General features: G+C 44.5%; 1 non-coding gene across 1 annotated transcript; it reads left to right on the forward strand.

Annotated features, from left to right (window-relative positions):
- The first annotated feature begins 7,309 nt into the window (after positions 1 to 7,309).
- Trnat-agu (transfer RNA threonine (anticodon AGU)) lies at positions 7,310 to 7,381 on the forward strand. The gene has a single exon. It is a non-coding gene; the product is annotated as a tRNA-Thr (tRNA).
- The last annotated feature ends 13,666 nt before the right edge of the window (positions 7,382 to 21,047 follow it).

Consider the following 21,047-nt stretch of genomic DNA (forward strand, 5'->3'; position numbering starts at 1 on the left):
AAAATGAACTTCCGCTCAACGCTCCAACATGCGACGTCAACTTATGTGGAGGGATATCGATTTCCAAGGCATGGCTTCACTAATTCCTTCAAGGTGCCAACAGCCGTCTTTTCTGTGGAAGCGACATCGACTCCCAAGCTTGGCTCCACTAATCGCTTCAAGGTGCCGCTAATAGGGAATTTACAAATGAATCGAAACCTGGGCAGGTTGGTATACAATCGTCTCGAAGACTGCTCGCCAACATACGAACGTCGATCAAAGAAAGAGCCATTGTTTGTCTTTTCTTTGATTGTCCCTCGTCTATTGGCGCTTGGTCCTCAAGATGAGGGAGTTTCTGATTTCGTGCACCCAAAGTTAGAGAACCCAAACCACCAGGCGTTCAAAGGAACGCAAGGGGCTTTGAGAACGCAAATACGCTTGGGTCTGCTATTTTTCAAACTCCCCGATAACAGCCGACCTCAAGTTATATGGATATGACATCGACCCTTGCAGTGGTGTACCCAGAATTTGGGGGAGGGGGAGGGTGTTTGTTGTAAATTGTAGGGGCTTGGCTACAACGTAAGGGGAGGTGCGAAAGATTCAGACGCGTAGCAGTAGCCCAAACCTGCGAGGCAGAGGAAACTACTCCCCTACAATACGCTTACGATGCGCCTGGCTGTCTGACGCTTCTTCTTCGTTGCAGTGTGCGTGTGCATGCATGCGCGCGCGCGTGTGTGTGTGTGTGTGTGTGTGTGTGTGTGTGTGTGTGTGTGTGTGTGTGTGTGTGTGTGTGTGTGTGTGTGTGTGTGTGTGTGTGTGTGTGTGTGTGTGTGTGTGTGTGTGTGTGTGTGTGTGTACGTGTGTGTGTGTGTGTGTGTGTGTGTGTGTGCGTAAGATCCTCAGCGGTGATACGCATTGGCAGAAACGCAAGACGTCACTTACAAGCAAACAGCCACATCCTCAGCGGTGAAGCTGAGGATGCAGGCGATCACTTGTGAGTGTCAGCTTGCTTGTCCACCACTGCGAATACATTTGTAAATAGTTTTATATAATTTAGGTGCCTTACTGTGCCTCTCCGTAACACTTCGGGGAGCTACGAAGTAACACAAAAAAAAAAAAAACCACAGCCACCACTTCCGCCTGGTAGTTCGTCAGACACGACAAAAGACTCTCTGAGCGATGCATGTTTTCGTTAACTCTGACACTGTCTTGTCGGTTAGCTTTATAGGGTCACATTGCGCAGTCAGGGCGTTTTTAACTTTTTTGTGCCCGCTTCGCAACGCTGTCCCCATTTTAAATTTCTTTTCAGCATGCCGAATGGCAGGGAACCACATCACATTTCGATAGCAGAATTTACCCTGGACACGGGCGAGAAGATAGGGAAAACCACGGCCGTGACGATAAATAACTAACTATACTCTCACTTGTGGCATGCATCTTGACCACGGAAGACGGGTATAAGCAGACACAATAACTGTATGACATGGTGTGCCTCATGTTTTCCAGAAGAACGAGGACATAGTGAAACCTTTATTGCATTAACCATAGCATCTTGCCTCGCATCTAAATTTGATAAGGTTAACTCTCCAATGCAATACCCGCACCGTGAGAGACGCGGCAGTAGAGGGGCTCTTTGAAGTGCCCTTAAATCTAAGTGCAAGAGCTTTTTATTGTTGTTAATAATGATGAAATCCTGTGGAAACTGGCCGCCGAACAACAGGACGTCCTTAAAATTGAAAATAAACCTTAGTGAGTAAGAAACTGCAAGAAATAATAGCGGCAGAACGTTTTTGGGCTCCGCGCCTATCAGAACACGGTCAGTAATCGAACACGTGAACTTATCTCCAGCACAAGAACGCCTTAGCCGCAGAGTGAGCGCGGCAAGCAAGGACTCATTTCATGTTTTTCTTACCTGCGTTTATGCACATTTGCTGTATTCCCAGTCGTGGTACCGACGTTGCAGCGCTGCCGCTGTAGCGTTGCCCGGGGGAAGAAACTGCATTTCAACGGTGAAACAATTCTTACTAGAAACCACTCAACGAACGACACGTGAGAGCCTTAGCGCATTAGTGACGTATCCTTCTGTCCACGCTGTATGTGGTCGACTGGGGCACGTCCAGCGGAATGCATCAATCATGCATCTGCGTGGACAGCGCTCGCCTGCCGAAGACAAGTAATGCCAAATAATGCCGCTGGCGGTAGCACTATTCGTAGATTCTACCCGGCTGTGCTTTGCCGTCTGTCAGCTGGACGTCAGCGTAGACGACAAAGCGATGCAAGACATGTGGCGGTACGTTTAAGCGAAGAGGAAAGGCGCAGGCGGCTAACGGTTCTTTTTCTCTCGAACGCGCTTTGTACACAGTCACGTCAGTTTATTCTAACACGTTTTTCACGCCTTCCGTGAAAGTAGAGGGTTCTTGCTAAACAAAAACGCGGAAGCGCCAACAGCACTATCATTAGCTAAAAAGAAACGCTTTAGATTTACTATAATCGACACGAAAACTAAACAAAACAAAAAACTACAACTATATAGTTACAGCCGTACTACACACAACCTCTTCGAGGTTCTTGTTAACGTCAGGGCTTCGTAATGAAAATAGTAATTTGTTAAACTGTCACGACAAAATAATTTTAATACTTAACGGAGTGGGGATTGTTTGCGCAAAATATGTTCGCTGCGCAAGAGGAACTACCGTCAGTGTAGAGCCGGCCTATGCTAATTCCGGAACCCAATCGCTCACCTTGCGCTTGGCAGCCGCATTGATGGAGTAAGACCAGAGCGAGGAGCAAAGCTACAGTTTATATTTTCGTAGAATGCTGAGAACACTATCTCTGCAAAGCTACCTGTAAATACTTTCTCAAGAACCCTTCCGTATGCTCATCGCCCTAGGTGTATAAGCAGATATTCATCGCGAGTTCTTATTGGGACTCCTGCTTTAGCTAATTCTGTTCAAGTTTTCTGATAACGCTATGGCGACGACGGCCAAATTCTATACAGAAGGGCTGGACATAACGCTGACTAACAACTCCGCTGCAACCCAAGAACTCAGGAGCCAATTTCACAAAGCTTCTTATCGTAAGCGCTCTTTGTCGTTGGCTGGCCGCCTTAGATAATAATATCTCTTAAATCCGGATTGGCTAAAATTCTTTTTTACGAACAATTCCAGCGCAAGAAGTGTTTGTGAATTAGGGACCAGCTTTTAGGAGTACCCAGGTTTAATCGTTCGAAGTTTTATAATATTTTTTAGCATGAATGTTTATACAGCATGAATGAAAAACTTCTTGGCGCAAACTGTGTTATTTCACAAATTTCTCGTATTAGAATAATTAAATTATTCAAAACTTCGTGCGAACATCGCTCTTTTTGCTGCTATTTCGCCACAAATGATAAGCTTCCCATCGTCTTTCAACATTTACCACTAAATGGTAATAAGTTTAAGTAAGTTTTCCCATAAGTAACTAGTTTAAGTATACTTCACTTTAACCTACCCTTCAAAGGGTTTTGCAAGACTGAATGCTTTGTTGTTTGTTGTGGCGGGAGAAAACTTCTCCCTTATGATTTTTCTCTGTGGCAAATCGCGAATTCATGCACAAGTTAAAAGAAAGAATATGGCTTAACACAAAATGTGTGCTCTATAATAAAGGGAAGCTACCACAGTTCACTGCAATTTAAGAACTGAGCACCATCTTCGCAAAGCACCCATGGGTTGTGTTGCGACATAAATATTCGCATGGCCTCCGCGTTATGTCGCATTCCGATTGTCACTATCCCGCCATTCTGCGCTTGTGGGAGTCGGGGCTATCAAAAAGCGCAAATGTTATACAACCGGATGTGGTCAGAAGAAACACGAACAACACCAACAACATACACGCAAAAACGAAAAAGCGTTCAAAGCGCTACTTTAGCCATTATGATGACGTAGCTTGTAATTATGCTATCCTGTTTCTTTAGCGAAAGTGTTTAGAGTGACGCATAAAAAGTCCAAGATGTCCAAATTTTGCTTTACTTTGGTATTTTTTCTTCAGGAGCAAGTAGCAGCGAGGAGAATCATATATACGCATTTTATGCGTGTGCCGAAAGGAGCGCTGCGTTGTGTTATTGCACCAAGCTTGCGGAAAGCTTTAGAGCGTTCAGAAATTTCAGTAACCCGGGAGTAGGAGGGAGGGGGGGGGGGGCTCAGTAAGTGAGCGCGAAGTAATGCACCCCATTACATGTATTCGTCTGCCCCGTATTGCTGTCTGAAGATTACTCCCGCGCTAACGCTTATTGTATGTAGGATAATAACAAGCTTCTTCTACACATTTTTATTTTAACACGAAAGTGTTTTATGCCGGGGTCCACCAAGACTTCACTGACGTATTTCCGTCACGGAAATACGTCATAGAACATAATACAAAGAAAGAAACCAGAAGAAAAAGTTCCACAAACATGCAAAATTTGGAAATCGAACCCACGACCTCTCGGTCCGCGACGATAGATCGCCGAGCGTTTAACCCATTGCGCCACAAACGCATTTGCAGAGAGCTACACAGACGCGCCTTATATATCTAACACTCCTCCGTGTACCCGCGCTCTTGCTCGGGGCGGTGCCGCCGCCTACGAGCAGAAAAGAGAAGTACTGCATTATGACACTAACGCGCACCGATAGTGAACGCTTCGGTGGTCTCAGCACTACGATGCCTCGATGCCAGCATTCGAAGGGACGCTGGCATCAAGAAGCACTACCAACGCCACCTAGGTGGCGTTCACCGTACTCAGCACAGCGGAGCGTGGCCTCCGCAATTAGCTCTGAAAATGTTTCTGAAGTTGATCGCGGAGGCTGCAATTACGACGCGCTGTACGCGCTGATTTGACTCGGTGACGATTCAGTTACGTGCTTTGTCTTGCGCGTTGTATTAGTGTGTCAGTTACGTGCTTCGTCTTTCGCGTTGTGCTAGCGTGTGCAGCGTAGTGCAGCTTCCATATGCACGACGGTTGCTCATGGTCATCGACGTTGGTAGTCGTGATGGAGGAGACGTGCCACCAGGCGTCAGCGTGGGTGCATCAACGCCTAAGGGCGCTTTAGCCACAAAACACCAATAGACATTATATATCAATGTGCAATAAACATTACACTACTTCTGTGAAGACACGTTTCACTTTCGTGTTCTATACCGATTCCTATATAAGAGGGATCAACCACATTTTTTTATAACAAAACGCCTCTTAACAAGTTTTAACACAAGTTTTCACAAGTTAAAAACAAGTTTTAACTATACGCGTACTGCAATAAATGAGGAGGCCAGCGCCGTAGACGGATTTCCTAGCATTATTATCACCTTTTCTTTCCTTCTTTTTTTTTACGCGATAGCGTTGAGGGCCCTGTGTCGTGAGCAAAAATTCCCGTATACATACACCCACCCACACACACACACACACACACACACACACACACACACACACACACACACACACACACACACACACACACACACACGCATATATATATATATATATATATATATATATGAACGAGAAGAAAGGGCACCAAGGGGCGCGATTTTTATTAATCATACGATAAAATCGCACGCGTAATGTGAAGACGGGGGTTCGTTCCCCATCTTCGGCCAGTTGTTTTTTCAACCATTTTTCATTTTCATTAATTTATCATTTCTTTAATTCAATGAGTACGCCAAGTAATTTCCCCTATGTTGTCCTAGGTGTCATTGTTTGTTGGCTTCTTATCATATATATATAGGTATGTACCTAGGTATATCCCACCTTGTGGGCTGTCATTTTCAAAATTCCCAGGAATAACTGTGTCAAGAATGTAAGACAAGATATGAGCAACCTTATGGTATGGCAATATAACCCGCATATACCACATGTCATGTAGCAAGACGTGGCATGTACATATATATATATATATATATATATATATATATATATATATATATGAAGCAATGACTCACCGGGGACGGAACAGAAATAGTTAAAACAATAGCAGCAAGTAAGAAAACATATAACAGGACTTTACTGACAGTTCGGCCGGGGTCCGGCATTGATGAAGGCCGAACGCCGGCCGAAACGTCATTAAAGTCCTGTTATATGTTTTGCCTACGTGCTCCTATTTTTTGAATAGGAGCACATATATATATATATATATATATATATATATACGAGCTCAACGGTGAAAGAGCACGCGTAATGCGATGACGTGGGATCGTTCCCCACCTGCGGCCAGTTGTTTTACTGCGTAAGCTGTTATGGGCTCATTCCAACAGCCGTTTCGGTTCGGTATGATATCGGCCGCCGCCGCCGCCGCCGCCGCCGCGGGACTGCTATCGACGGAAATGTGAAGAAAAATACCGGGTCTCCGCCAGGATCTAGCCCAGGCCCGCTGCGCGGGAGTCGGATACTTTACCACTGAGCCACGCAAGCGCTTGCTATCAGGCTGCCGAAAATTGCCCTTAAACACGCCCTATAGGCAGGCGCGCAGGCGCAGACGACCCGAGCATCCGCCAGTATGGTGGCGCCATGTAGTTAAGGCTCTTGCAAACGCCCCGCGCGCAGGCGCAGATGGCGAAATGCGATTCAGACGAGGCGCGCAGTCAACGCTATCCCGATGTTAGATCTGCGCCACGTATTCTGGGTATCTCTTCGGTACACGTTATGGCGTCTCCTCGCAAGGTACGAACCGCTGCTGAAGAAGCGAATCGTAGAGCTACGTGCGCGGCTACAACCAGGCATCACCGGGCTCAGCAGACTGCTGTACAGAGAGCATTACAAGCCGCAGCTTGCCGTCGACGCCGGGCGGACAGTTCAGATCGTTCTCGTCAAAATCAAACTTCGCCGCGAAGACCCTGTTGTGCGTGGTGCCGAAATTGGAGCTACTCTTGCGCAGTTCAACCAGCTTACGCTGTGACTGTGCTGCGTGTGCCGCGCAGGCCTGTGACTTTTTTTCATCCATTTTAATTTCCATTAATTTATCATTTCTTTAATTAAATTCGTAAGCACAAGTAATTTCCCCTGTGTTGTCCTTCGTGTCATTGTTTGTTGGCTTCTTATGATATGATTAATAAAAATCGGGCCCCTCGTTTCCCTTTCATCTCGTTCATTGCATAACGAGGGCTCGAATCCGGCAACATTGATGCCTTCAGGTAGCATATGTGGGCTTATTGACCAATTTCCTTCACCCCAAAATAGATCACTTACTCGTGACGCCTGTGGCAGGAAGAATGTTTCACATCCACCGACTAGGTTTGTGAGTGGTGGCGCTGCCTAACACTCCCAGGGTTAGTTCTAGTTGTAGAAAACACAAGTACCCCAGAAAATGGATGGGAAAATGGCGCCGCGGTAGCTCAATGGTAAGAGCATCGCATGAGTAATGCGAAGACGTGGGATCGTTCCTCACCTGCGGCTAGTTGTTTTTCATCCATTTTCATTTTCATTAATTTAACATTCCGTTAATTGAATTAGTAAGTACAAGTCATTTTCCCTATGTTGTCCTTGGTGTCATTGTTTGTTGGCTTCGTCTGATATGATTATATATATATATATATATATATATATATATATATATATATAGGTATTTGCCACGTCCTGCTATGTGACATGTGGTATGACATATGCGGGTTATATTAGTAAGGTTGCTCATACCTTGTCTTATATTCCTGACAAAGGTATTCCTCGGAATTTGGAGAATGGCAGCCCACAAACAAATGTAATGAAATAAAACACCGACAATGCAGATTTATGCCAAATCATCTCAGACTGAAATACTCAAAGTGCGGAACAATAACAGATAACTGAAAATTATGCTTTTTTTTTGGCACGGCTGTCCCCTACCTCCGGGATGGGCCCACACAAGCGGCCGCCCGCGTTTCTACCAGAGAGCTAGTCTTCGTGCATAGCGTTCGCCGCCAGCGTTTCCCGGTAAAGATTACGGTTACATAAGCTGCAGTTGCCGGAAGCGTGAGAAGCAGTCAGGGATCTTTTAATGCTATCACGGTCCACCCTTAAAGGCAAAGATTAAGCGTCCTCAATTTGTTTTTATTTGGAATGAATTAAAATTATGTCACTTGGGAAAGATAGCGTTGTTCCAGCTTTTTGCGGCCTACCTGGGTCAATGGGTAGCTCGTGGTCGAATGGGTAGCGCATCGGGCTGATGTGCTGAAGGAAAAAGGTTCTAAATCAATCGTCGGAACAACTTGGGTCACTCATTGTTTGCCAATGAGCCGCAATTCAACGAACTATTTTCGCGCTCACATGGGTCACTGTAAATGCGGAAGTCGGTAAATACCGCTGGTCGAAGAAACTCTTTGACGCCGACTTGGAGCAATGGGTATTAGCCACTTGGTCTGTGCTAGCTGGTCTTCAAGAAAACTCTTTCATGGCAGCTTGGGTAACTCGGTATGTGCCCTTAGGGTGTGTGTCGCTCTGCAATGAACGTCTTTGACGGCAACTTGGGTAACTGGGCTGCACCACTTGGAATATGCCACTCATCAATGACGAAAACGATCCCTTGAATTTCTCCTATGCTGAGCGGAATGGAACCCACGTCAAAAGGGTTCCTGAAGGACAGCATCCCGATGCTTTAGCAGGCATCGCCACAAATGCCCTGGGAATTTGTGGGCAAACCGGTGCCAGCCTCAAAAAGCTTTCTAATTGGAGATGCCTCGTAAACTCACCGACCTCAATTCATAGGTTGCAATATGGTCGGTGAAGTAATTAGTTAAAAACTCTTGTATTAAAATTTCGTTAGGTAGTCGAATATGCATTTTATTTGTTGTGCATGTAACGTCCGCCTCCTCGAGCAATGAAGTTTAATGATTAAAATTGTGTTGTCTGCCACAAGCAATTTTCAAAAATTTTTTATAGTGTAACAAAAAAGACACCTTGTCTAGCACTGTGATGTGTTAGTGAGGCAATCTATTTTGGATAGGAGTGGGTGTGGCAAAGGGAAATACTTAGCGTCACCAGAATAAAAATAAACACACACACACACAGCTGTCTCGAATTCATATCTTACATTTAGAAATATTCCCAGTAAGAGTATACGGGAAATGGGCTTGGGCTTTTCTTGCGTTTCTACTCATGGACAAGCAATAAATTTCGCTCAAGAGATACTTTATTTGTCGTTATGGTGCCTAGCGTAAATAGAACATAGCGGAAGAGGCACAGGAAGTAAACAGTAGGTGTAGCCGACTGTTTCGTCCTTTCCATTCATGCTGACAGTTAAAGTTTTTGAAAAATTTGACATTAAACATAAACATTTTTGGAGCAGTGTGTGGAAACATAGCCTCACTGAAACGTTCAATCGTAGTTATGTTTCAGTGCTCCGGCGCAGTTAAATTGCCATGAAAAGTGGGACCGATGTATCGCAATGTCAATCAAAGGTTTAAACACTGCTATCTTATGTGCCGTACGCCAATGATCAGGAATAGCAGAGCTATCAATGGAAAAATAAAACACAGGTGCTAGGGCGTGTCATTGCAAGAATATGTTTCGGATATCGCTTGGACCAGTTGAGGATTTGGTTTTAAGATTAAGCAGCAAAGAAAATATATCCTCGTATTTATAAAGTGGAGGATAGAACTGGAAGAACATTATCGTGAGTTGGTTCCTTCCATCATATGAAACAGAAGTAGCGACTAAACTGTTCAGTAATTGCCGCTATATCATCGACAAGACATACGTCAACGGATATCTGACGTGGTACAGTATCTGCATCCTTCAAGTACAGCCTGGATTTTGGAAGGCTTAATCAAAAAGTCAGGGAACGATTTAGACAAGTACGCCATTTTGGCGTCGAATAATAAAAAAAATGGGTTTCACGAAGTCGTGAGAAGTAATGGCAAATTCAAATGATTTCGAAACACACGGCACCAGCTAGAGAATGGTTCCCACTGTTACATGGCACAATGGCTAAATGGCTATGCTCTGCTGCTAAAAGCGATGTCGTGGGTGCGACTGCCAGCAGCGTGATGTGGCAAAAAAAAGCAAGAAGAAATTAATGCGCCATTCATATTTGTGAAGGTGGATGACCAGCGAAGCTGTTTAGCACACGCCACAGAGGTGACACAGAATATAGAACAAAGCTACGAACATATTCATTGTCCTGATCGGTCGTCATCATGACGATAAGTACACACACACATTCGCGTATCGCCTCTGTTATTAAATCTGTCCGTCACGTAAGACGGACATACCCCCTTAAGCAATGGCTCGTACACCCGTAAACGCGGCCTCCCCATTATGACGACAGAAGAGAAGTGAAATTCTACTCTTTAATGATGAGCGGCAATAGAGTCAGCTGTGGAAGACGACGACGACGATTATCGCGTGAGCAGTGGTACGAGCGCGTTCGCGTGGTTGCGCCGAGAACCCTTACTCCTTGGTCGCCTTATCACATGGAGGAAGGAAAAAAAGCTAGGAGGGAGCGTTACGTGATAATCTTGAACCCTAGTCATAAAAATTTAGAGGAATGGGATGGTTGGAAATAGGCCCTCACGTGATAGGCAAGTGGTAGATTTTACTCGGCTCGCTTCGGTGGCTTCGGTTTCGTCTGCTGCGGGAGTTTCAGAATACGCGCAGATAGTAGGCATGGCAAACGCGCGCCGAGGTTGCGCCGAGGTTAGGAAGGAATTCATGTGTGCGAAGACCTGCAAGTGAAGTAGCATTTATTTTCATGGCAACTGTTTAATAGCTTAAGCATAATAAATGCCACTCATGTAACTGCACTTGGTCACTAACATTTATGATCATGGCAACCATGTAATTAAAAGCTGCAATATTCATATTCACCCGCAGCAGTATCAGTTTCCTCAGGGTTTGCATTAAACACCAATTGGCGGCCATTAATCCGTTTTCAATTTCTCTTTTCCATTGAAATGACACAATGAATCTGAAGACCTACAGGTTTTTCACAATTTTATATGCTCTTTATTTGTTCGATCGGTCACAATGAGCCGTGATACAGGCAAACAAAAGTGATCTTTTGTGTAGGAATGTGAGCTCAGTATATTTTGCCCACTCAAACTAAAAGGCTTCTTTGAAGCATTCCGCGTTGAACTTTGCTACATTGGCCTCTTCTGTGTTAGTTGTTTTGTACTTTTACCTTTCTTGCCTGGGCCCAGATGAGCCGGCAGTATTTGGCAAATAAATAAACAAACAAAATTAAGTGGCACTAGCAAGCTCGTGTGGATGGCAGTTTTATGCCCTCAAAGTTTTAAAGTTCACAAAAGTGTAAACGGAAACCGTCATGAGCAAGGTAATGACCTAAAATTTAGCATTATATTCCTCATAGCTTGCGCAAAAACGTATGAAACAACAAGTAAGTACTTTGTTCTGCTTACGTGATTTGTGTCATGTTGGTTGCTCATGCACCTGTTTTTTTTGCATGTGACATTTTGCAGCCACAGCCAGCAGAAGACACGTCTGAGAAGGCTTTTCTGAGGCATGAAGTACGGCGTTACTCACAATTACAAACTGCGACCAAGAAGAAGATCGAGACTGCAGCAATCCCGTCACCGGCATTTGCAAAAGGTTGTTCATCTCCAAGATGTCATAGAAGATTTATCTGACAATCGCATTCTAGGAAATGAGGATGTCGCCATGTTGCAGAGTCTTGGTGGGGTAGAAAAGACTGGTGCAGCATTGTCACCAGCTTACTCGCTAGAGCTCAGGGCATTTGCACTGACTTTGCATTTTTATTCCCCTAAGGCATGCCGATATGTACGAGCTGTTAACACATGCCTCCTGCATCCAAAGAGACTGTGTAAATGGTATCAATCCATTGATAGGACGGCTGGCTTTTCAAAGGAGGCCCTGAATGCAGTGGCTATGGAGCTAAAGCAACATTCACAACACGGCCACTCCCCATTATGCAATCCGGTTGTGGATGAGATGGCCATTCGGAGACATGTGAAGTGGGATGAAAAAAGGTTCCATGGATATGTTGACATGGGCATTGATGTCAATGATGACAGCTTTCCAGTTGCCAAAGGTGCATTTGTTTCAATGCTTGTTGCAGTCAATGGCAGATGGAAGCTGCCGATTGGTATACTTTCTAGTGGATGGCCTTGGTGGTGAGCAGAGGTGCAATTTGGTGCTGCACAATGTGTGCCCCTTTTTCATGAGTTTCGCTCATGAAAAAGGTGCCCACATTGTGAGTTTGACCTGCGATGGCGCTGCGGCAAATTTGTCAATGCTGCGCAGCCTTGGCTGCAAGATGGACCTGACTGAGCTGGATGGTTCTTTTCCGCATCCAGTTACAAAAAAACCTGTCTTTTCCATGTTGGATCCCTGTCACATGTTAAAGCTTCTGCGGAACACCCTGTGTGATAAAAAGGCTATTGTCAATACGAACAAACAGTTCATATTGTGGAAACATGCACATTGATGATCTACATGAAATCCAGTACACAGGAGGCCAACATTTGGCCAACAAACTTAGACAGGCACATATTAATGGGAAAAACCAGCCCATGAAAGTCTCATTGTTGGCTCAAGCGTTTAGTCAATCGGTAGCAGATGCTCTTAGTGAAAGCAGAGCTCGAAAAATTCCAACATTTTCAAATGCCTTGCAACAGAAGAGTTTATCAGACATGTCAAAACGCATTTGACATTTTAAATTGAAGACATTCAAGACAAGAAGGATAGAAAAGGCCGCTGTGTCCTCAAAACGTGGCTCCTGTCACTGCTTATGTCAAAGAACTGAAGGCCTACTTTTGCTCACTTAGGGAATCTGGAGCTGGTAAACTAATGACAAGGACCAACCAAATGACAGGCTTCATTGGCTTTGTGGTGTGCTTACACAACCGTCTATGCAACCACTTGGTTACAGAAAATGGCCTATTGGCATATCTTCTGACTTCCAAGCTGAGTCAGGACCACCTTGGGTAACTTTTTGCTGCAATAAGATCATTTTAGTGCTGCAATGACAACCCAACAGCAAAGCAGTTTGCAGCAGCATTGAAGCGTCTGATAGTTCGCAATGAGGTGAAGGACATTGATGGCGGAAATTGCTTTGTATTGGAACACATCAAAATTCTCTTTGTACGCTCCTCTGAAAAACCATCCTCCATTGATGTAAATAACCTGGCTGCCCCTCAGAGAAGCCTTGCAGTGAGCGAATCACTCACGGAAGCAATTTTACAAGGTCATGGCTACTCTGCCGACCCATGCAGGGTGTCTGAGCTTGGGTGTCTGCCACTCGCAGTACAGGAAAAACTGCTACACAAGTTTCCTCGTGGGTGAATTACGCTTCATGATGGCCCAAACAATTATTCCTTTATCTATCAACTTCGGCTGTCCTACCAGGTTCTATGTTAAGGTATTTGTTTTTGAGTGACTTTGTAAAGGGCATATATTGTTCAAGAGCATTGTATGCAGAGTCATACTTTTATAGAGGGAAAATGTGATACCTCATTGTAAATTGTACAAGTACATGTTTGTTGTCTTGCTGAATGCTACAGCTCGGATCACCTGCATGCGAATCCTGCTTAAACAATTGTTTTGTTCTGCACCAAGCTAACAGCATGGACAATGACGGTAGGTCAGCTGGCCTACCTTTCACTAGAGCAAATTGTGTGATGACATCGACATGCTGTGAATGCTCTGAATGCATTATGCGTGAGCTAAGTATACTCTTGAGGATGACAATGCATTTTTCAAAGTTTGATCCTGTATGTCTTTTACCTGACCTTTGTGGAAATTTGCCTTTGTCACCTGCGGTACTGTTGGTTTTACTATTTCCAAAATAATTTAATGTGCTCCCTTTCTTCACTTGCTTTACAATAGCCTGTCAGGATGTCAGATTCACTGTAACCACGAACATTTGGTGTATACCACTGAATAAGTGTTTCAAATACCGTGAAATATGCATTTATTTGAGGTTCTCAGTGTAATAGAGCTGTCACCTCTTAATTTTGCTGTGTGTGGCTCCGCCTGGACAGTGCTAATATTTTTCTAGGTATGTGATACATGAGCTTTTTTGTACATTTTACTTGCAGCAAAATGCATTGTAAATTAAAGTTGACATACTTAGTTTGTGGGTCTAACCTCACATGAATTCTTTCAACTTTGACTTTGTGAACTACCACTCCTTTTTTCGATTACTGCATATTTATTGCTTATTTTTCTGACAAGCACAATCACCGAAGCCTGCCGATTGGTACACTTTCTAGCGGATGGCCTTGGTGGTGTGCAGAGGTGCAATTTGGTGCTATTTGTGAGTACAGCGCAGATATATATATATATATATATATATATATATATATATATATATATATATATATATATTATGCAATTATAGCCCTGTAGTGAAGGCGTTGCATAGGCTACAAGGCATTAAGCAAAACTGCAGCTACATTCAAGGATAGCTGATCCCATTGATCAGTTTTATTAAAGGTATCAATCCTACATGTGATTTAGTTTACTTTGTATAACATTATACAAATGTCCTATGGCATACAATTATGCTAATACTGATACCATAGAGCAGTGGCACAAGAAGTTTTCCTACCTGCTGTTTATAATTTTCTTTCGTGTATAATCTTTGCAATGTACTTCATTGAAATTATAAATGGGGCTTCCTTCTGTATGAATGTGAAATCTTCTGGCTTCTACAGGTGCAATAAACATTGAATGAAGAATGAAACAATTACTGTTGTCATAAAAACGTGCTTTCCATAGCACAAGTACACCAGCAACACAATGAATCCACAAGTGCAAATAAATTCTGACCTTTTTCATTTGCCGCTATGTATTCAGTTCTTATACCGCTTCACACTATCAGAGAAAGAATGGTCCCCCTGGCAGTGTTTGACTCTAGGACATAATTCTGCTGTGGAGCTATACTTTCATTCGAAAACAGCTGAATAAATTCTAGATAATGCACAAATTCCGTCCATTTGCTTTATTATATAACGAAAATGGATCCCCGAGGCGCGCCTGAACAGCGTCGTCGCACCACACAATCTTACAAAATAGTGCATGTAAATCTGAATAAACGGCGACGACTTCGGCGTTTAGAATGCAGTCTAATGCTATTTATTTCTCTCAAAACAAAAGACGCTCACCAGAGCCTTTTATTAAGCGAAAATCCGGCAAAAAAGTGTCGCTCAAAAGATGTCGTTTCTTCCTAGGAGCAAGACAGCCGGACAAAAATTACCAAGATAATTCGCACTGTAGTTTAAAGTGCACAACAGCTGGTTTGACGAAACTTAAGGAGTACGTGGGAAAAATAAACCACACTCTGGCGTTCTGGACGGGTTTCGAGGCGAGATGCGCTGGCAACTCCACTAATCGCGGTGGTAAGCGCAAGTGACGCCTTGAAAATTTTCTGTCTTCATGAGTCAGGCGCCCCAGTCTTGCTCCACTTTTCAAGGCATCGCATTTGAAGCGAAGAACGACGCGCGCCGTAGCAGAAAACCACCGCCCGCATTCAGGCCTCCAAGCCTGTGACAGCAGGCACCACTAAATGTTACGACGTACCAAACAATCACGAATGCTCCGGCAACCTTGTGGGCCTATTCCTACCCAAAAGGCACCGCGCACAGGCCCCCGAGAGAGGGAGGGGCGGCTTCAGAGGAGGTTGGCTTGCCAAGGCTAGCGGAATCAAGTGACACTCCCTCCTAGTGTTTACTTCCTCTACGCCTTATCAGGCGCACACTACGTCAGGTACTACTTCATGCAATCCCAAAAACGCATTGCTTTAGACACAGGTGGCAGTTAAATCGAGCTCTCCGACGCGTATTTCTATTGTAGTTCACTCTTTCATTCTCACTTTTTAGAGGAGAGCTTTGCCGCGCGGACGCCATAAAATCCCGGATCCTAGCCATAGACAGCTTCGCCATATCAAAAAAGAAGAAACAAAAGAAAGAACAGGCGCTCGTGCTACCTAGCTTGGTAGGCGGGACCTCGGGTGGTGAACATTCCGGACACCCCTCACAAAAGATACCTCTCGTATAGTGCTGCGGATTCTGGACGTACAGCAAATAGCAATATATTCCATGGTTACTAAGTACCCCTTCGTAAGAAATATTTGAGAATGAGGCAGACCGCCAACAGCTTCGTACGGCTGTTGGGTTTTGCCGCTCGCTGGTCTTTCTAAGGCAGTGGGAAATGCCATATCCATGATCCATATGGAGACTCACAGCTGATTATTCCCGGTACAATTGAACTTAAACATTGTTGTCAAAATTTTAAAATCAACACAAGAATCTCTAGACGTTTTTATGTGCAAAAGAAAGACGCTGCTTGTGTGCTTAAATATGCGCATAAGCTTCTTTTTTTTTAAAGCAGACGTTTATGGTTGCTGCTTGCGCCTGGACGATGCACAATTTTAGCATAAATCAATAACCGTAAATAGCCCACGGTAGCGGAGTTAAGGATAAGAAATGTTCCAAAACACGTACGACAAGAACTGTGCCAATTCTGTTTTTCAGCAGCAACTTTGAATGACACTCTCCACCCTAAAGCTGTAAGGCTGTCTAAGGGGAGTTTTTAACAACTGAACCGAAACAGAAACAAGGTGCATGGGGAGACGGGCATAGGCATGACAGCGACGTCCATGTCTGTGACCCTTTGTAGCTTGTTTCACTTCAACTGCCAAATCTCGCCTTAGCCATGCACCAACTAGCTCACTTGAAGACAATTCTGTACAACTGTGTCCGTCCGCTACAAGAATAACCATCTCTATCTTATATCATGACGACAATAAAATGAAATATAAGCGTTCGAAGAAGGCACTGTAATTTGTATGCACAATGAAAATTTCTTCTCTCAAAGTTGAAGGCTATATACGACTGCGCCACCGTACTTTTTTTTCTCCATGGTATCTATTACGAAAATAAAATAAAAAGAAATACGGAGGTGTTATATCGTCATGCACCGTGCGTGCCTATGAATCTGGGCACCAGATGTAATCACTTTCTACCCTCGTTCTCTATTTTGTCCCTTCCCCTCTTTCTTGCTGTGTGCTATATATTGCACGCGACACCCGCAAATAAGGTTCTTGGCTCGGTTGCTCTGCTTGAGATTGCGTGGTCACTTCAGGAGGCATCATGTAACCATGTGCATATAACGGGAAGAGCCATATGTTTTAAACAATATGCAGTGGCGATAATAGTGTCTTTGCTTTGGGAATGATATACTAATGGCGTCTGAATGAAATCAATGCGTCATAATCCCTGACTGCCTTATTGCTTATCTAAATATCGCAATTATATTTATTATTATCGTTATAACACACGTTTGAATTGCGGAATTGAAGGTCCGTGCACTTAGGATCCCCCAGGCACATAGCTTCGAGATATCCATCCCTAAACTTGAAATGAAGGGACCCGGCAGTTAATAATTTCCGAAAATCTCTACTTAGCACAATGCGAAAAAAAAAACGAATTGATCACAAATGCATTTTGTGACACAGTGTGCTGGCGGGCATCTCGAAACGGGGGCTAGTCGCAAGGTTCGCGCAAAACATACACGCCTACAGCACTGACCGGTGTCAATGGCACAACTGCAACATGTGCACTGTAGTCGTAATAATAAGTAGCGAATTTCTTTTAAATATTTGTTTTCCAATGATTATCAGTTGTTTCGCTCACGTCCGCCACCGCTAGTAATGCGTTGTCGGAAAATAGGCATTTCCATCTTCACTGCCCTTTATTTAGAACTTTTTATCTATTTGAAGCACATTGTATAGTCTACATAGCGGCCAAAGCAACAATAGTGACTACAAGCAGAACCCCAATAGTATATAGAAAGACTCACAGCACAAACACTCCATCCACTCAAGAGGCAACGACATCGAAAGCTAAAAACAAAAAAAAGGTCTGCAGAAACAATCGAAGATAAGTGTCAAAGTAAGCGAAGGCGAAGCTTTGCTTCTCGCCTTCTGGCTAAAACTACCTCACGTGCTATGTCAGTCTTCACAGGTCGACGGGCCGCTCCATTGTCTGCATTCTGAAGGCGTTTGGGAGCCATCCATGCCTCGCTTTTGTCGTGTGTAGTAGTGTATGGTCGAGCTAGAACGCGGGTATTAACGTGAGTGTAGTGTTACACAACACGCAACACTGGGCGTGACCTTTATGGGCCGACCGAGCACAACTATGTACTCCGCTGCAGCTGCAGATGACGTCTTAGACCCTTCTCTCCCCATCTCCCCCTCCCGAAATTCCTCCTCCCCGCAATACCCTCCCCCAAATTCGCCACTCTGGATTTCCTCTTTCTACATTCGTCCTCTCCACAGCTGAATCACCAACCACATGCATAAAAACCTTTCCCGATACTATGAAGACAGCTTCGATTCAAGAGCGGGTAAGCACAAACACCACAATACCAACCAAACACCAGAAGCGGCACAATACCCGCCCGAACATACGACTCTTTCATAATACGCGTTTTTTTTAATATACACGCTTCCGTACTTGAAATCAATTGGAGGACGGTTCGCCTTAAGAGCTGAACGCGATAACGTTATCGGGCCCCATTCGCTTCGCATTCTTTAGTAGGCTTCACTGCAACATAGAACGTAGGAAAGCCAGCTTACAAAGACCAAGCTTACACCAATCCCTTCAATGTCGGCTTCACTTTTAAAGAGAAATGTATTGCTGGGAAGACGTTTTTCCAGGGGCAGTATAAGTCGTCCTATAATAATATGTGAAGACCCTAGGACCTTTTTCATTATTTTATTTATTGTTTGCTGTTGCCCCGATGCGCATGTGCCCAAAACGCATTAGGCAGGCCAAGTACCAATTTGACCTGCTGAGCATGCGAGCGCCATCAGGATAAGATTTTCGCAAGTAGCCTACCCGAGCGCGCCGCTGTTGGTATGGTAGAAATGCTGGAAACGGGGTTTGTGTTTGAGTTTCCTCGTAACAGAATTATGTTTTCTCGTACATTAAAATTACAGTCTGACGCCACCATGTCTGTAGGTTGTGGTTAAGTCGTACTTTACCATTTTTCTGACAGATTTCACTGTGAGAAATTTAATTTTTGTTCACTAACACCTTGCGCCACGCGGAGGGCCTGCGCGGTCGGGGTTGTTCGGGATGATTTTCTCCGCCACGGACGCCGACACCCACGCCCACGCCGACGCCGTATTTTCTGCGACATGGGGCCCTTAACGCTATGGCGTTAAAATACATTGATTATCAGGCGACGTCGACGGGGGCCGGAGGAGTGAGACGAAAATATCTGATGGCCATGGCTATGGCGCAGCCATAGTGGTAAAAAGTGTAAAAGTATAAGAGAGGGGTTGAAGATTCATATGCAGAAGACAAACGTGATGTTCAATAGCCTGTCAAGGGAACAAGACTTCAGGATCGCCAGTCAGCCTCTACAATCTGTAAAAGAGTACGTTTATCTAGGGCAATTAACCACACGGGACCCTGATCATGAGAATTGGGTTGGAGTGCATATGGCAGGCATTGCCAAATCCTGACTGGGAGCTTGCCACTGTCGTTGAAAATAAAACTGTAGAATCATTGCATTCTACCAGCGCTAACATAGGGGGCAGAAATGTGAAGGTTAACAAAGAAGCTAGAGAACAAGTTAAGGACCGCATAAAGAGCGATACAACGAAAAATGTTAGGCTTTACGTTAAGAGACAGGAAGAGAGCGGTGTGGATCGGAGAACAAACGGGGATAGCCGATATTACATAGTTGACATTAGGGGGAAAAAATGGAGCTGGGCAGGCCACGTAATGCGTAGGATGGATAACCGGTGGACCATTAGTCTTACAGAATGGATACCAAGAAAAGGGAAGCGCAGTCGAGGACGGCATCAAACTAGGTGGGGTGATGAAGTTAGGAAATTTGCAGGCGCAAGTTGGAATCAGCTAGCGCAAGACAGGGGAGATCACAGGGAGAGGCCGTCGTCCTGCAGTGGACATAAATATAGGCTCATGATGATGATAATGGCACAGTTGTCAGTTCCTTATATTTTCATGTAGTGCAGTTTCAGCCTATAGCTCTGAGTTTTAGCCCACTTTTGTCCATTCAACGCCACAAGGAAATTAGTCTCTTGTTTTTTCACGTGAATCCGCTGACTTTATTGAGACGAAAATTTTGTTTCGCCTTTCAGCGGGCCCAAATTTCTTCTTAGTCTTGTCCAACAGGAAAGCTGTTTAGGCACAGCAAGGAAATTTAGGCACAACAAAGCAAGTGACCGCGAAGCATCTCTGCAACCAAATTTCATGCGTCGATACTTAGAACGGTTTACCTCACAAGCCTCCTGCTTCTGCGTTTCCGAAGTAGATGAGGGAAAGCAACCGGTACACAGCCCTATCCTTCTTCCCTCAGCGCTGAGGCAGCTCAGCTGTCGGGAAGACGCGCGCATAAACAACCGGCGCAATCCCCGACATGAAAGCCTGGGGCAGAAAGAAACGGCTCACGGTCGAAGATGCGCGTTTAGTGCTGGGCTTTCTCACAGCGTTGCGCGGCCTGGCATAACGGCCTATAAGACCTCCTCAAAATGGAGCGGCGTTCAAAGTCATTTGCATCCTTAGCAGTGGATATTGTGAACACTATATATAATCACGTTGGCAGTAAATTCAATCTCCTCGAAAGCTATGTACGGTGCCCTGCGTATTTCAATCATCGTGATTTTTTAAAAGCGTGTCATGGGTTGTTGCTTTAATCCGCATGCAGGCCCCGAACACTAACGTTAACTAAATGTACTCATATTTCCAAGTTTAAAGTTTCCACAAGCTGCACACTGGCAAATAAGAGTCGTAAATACTTTTCCTCCTTCATATTTCTTTGAAATAGTCCCGTGTTAATGAGGCCCGCCAGCAAGCCATTCAGAGAAATGAGATAAAAAATGTACTCCACCATGTGGTTTCACCTACAAATTATATTTAATAAGGAAAGATTGTACAGGGCCACATGGAGTAAAGACCCAAATGCGCAGAAAAACAATAGACCATTCGACGACTAAGGCAGCAACATCGATTGCGTCGTCACTGACATGAGGGCGATGAAGGCCCGACGACCTGACGGTACGACGGCTCAATGCGGCGCACTTGGAATCAAATCCTAGGCGGAGACAAATAGAGTTTTCCAACGACTGGCTCTGCCA

The sequence above is a fragment of the Dermacentor silvarum genome, chromosome 1, assembly GCF_013339745.2.
Source record: "Dermacentor silvarum isolate Dsil-2018 chromosome 1, BIME_Dsil_1.4, whole genome shotgun sequence".
Classification (NCBI taxonomy): Eukaryota; Metazoa; Arthropoda; class Arachnida; order Ixodida; family Ixodidae; genus Dermacentor; species Dermacentor silvarum.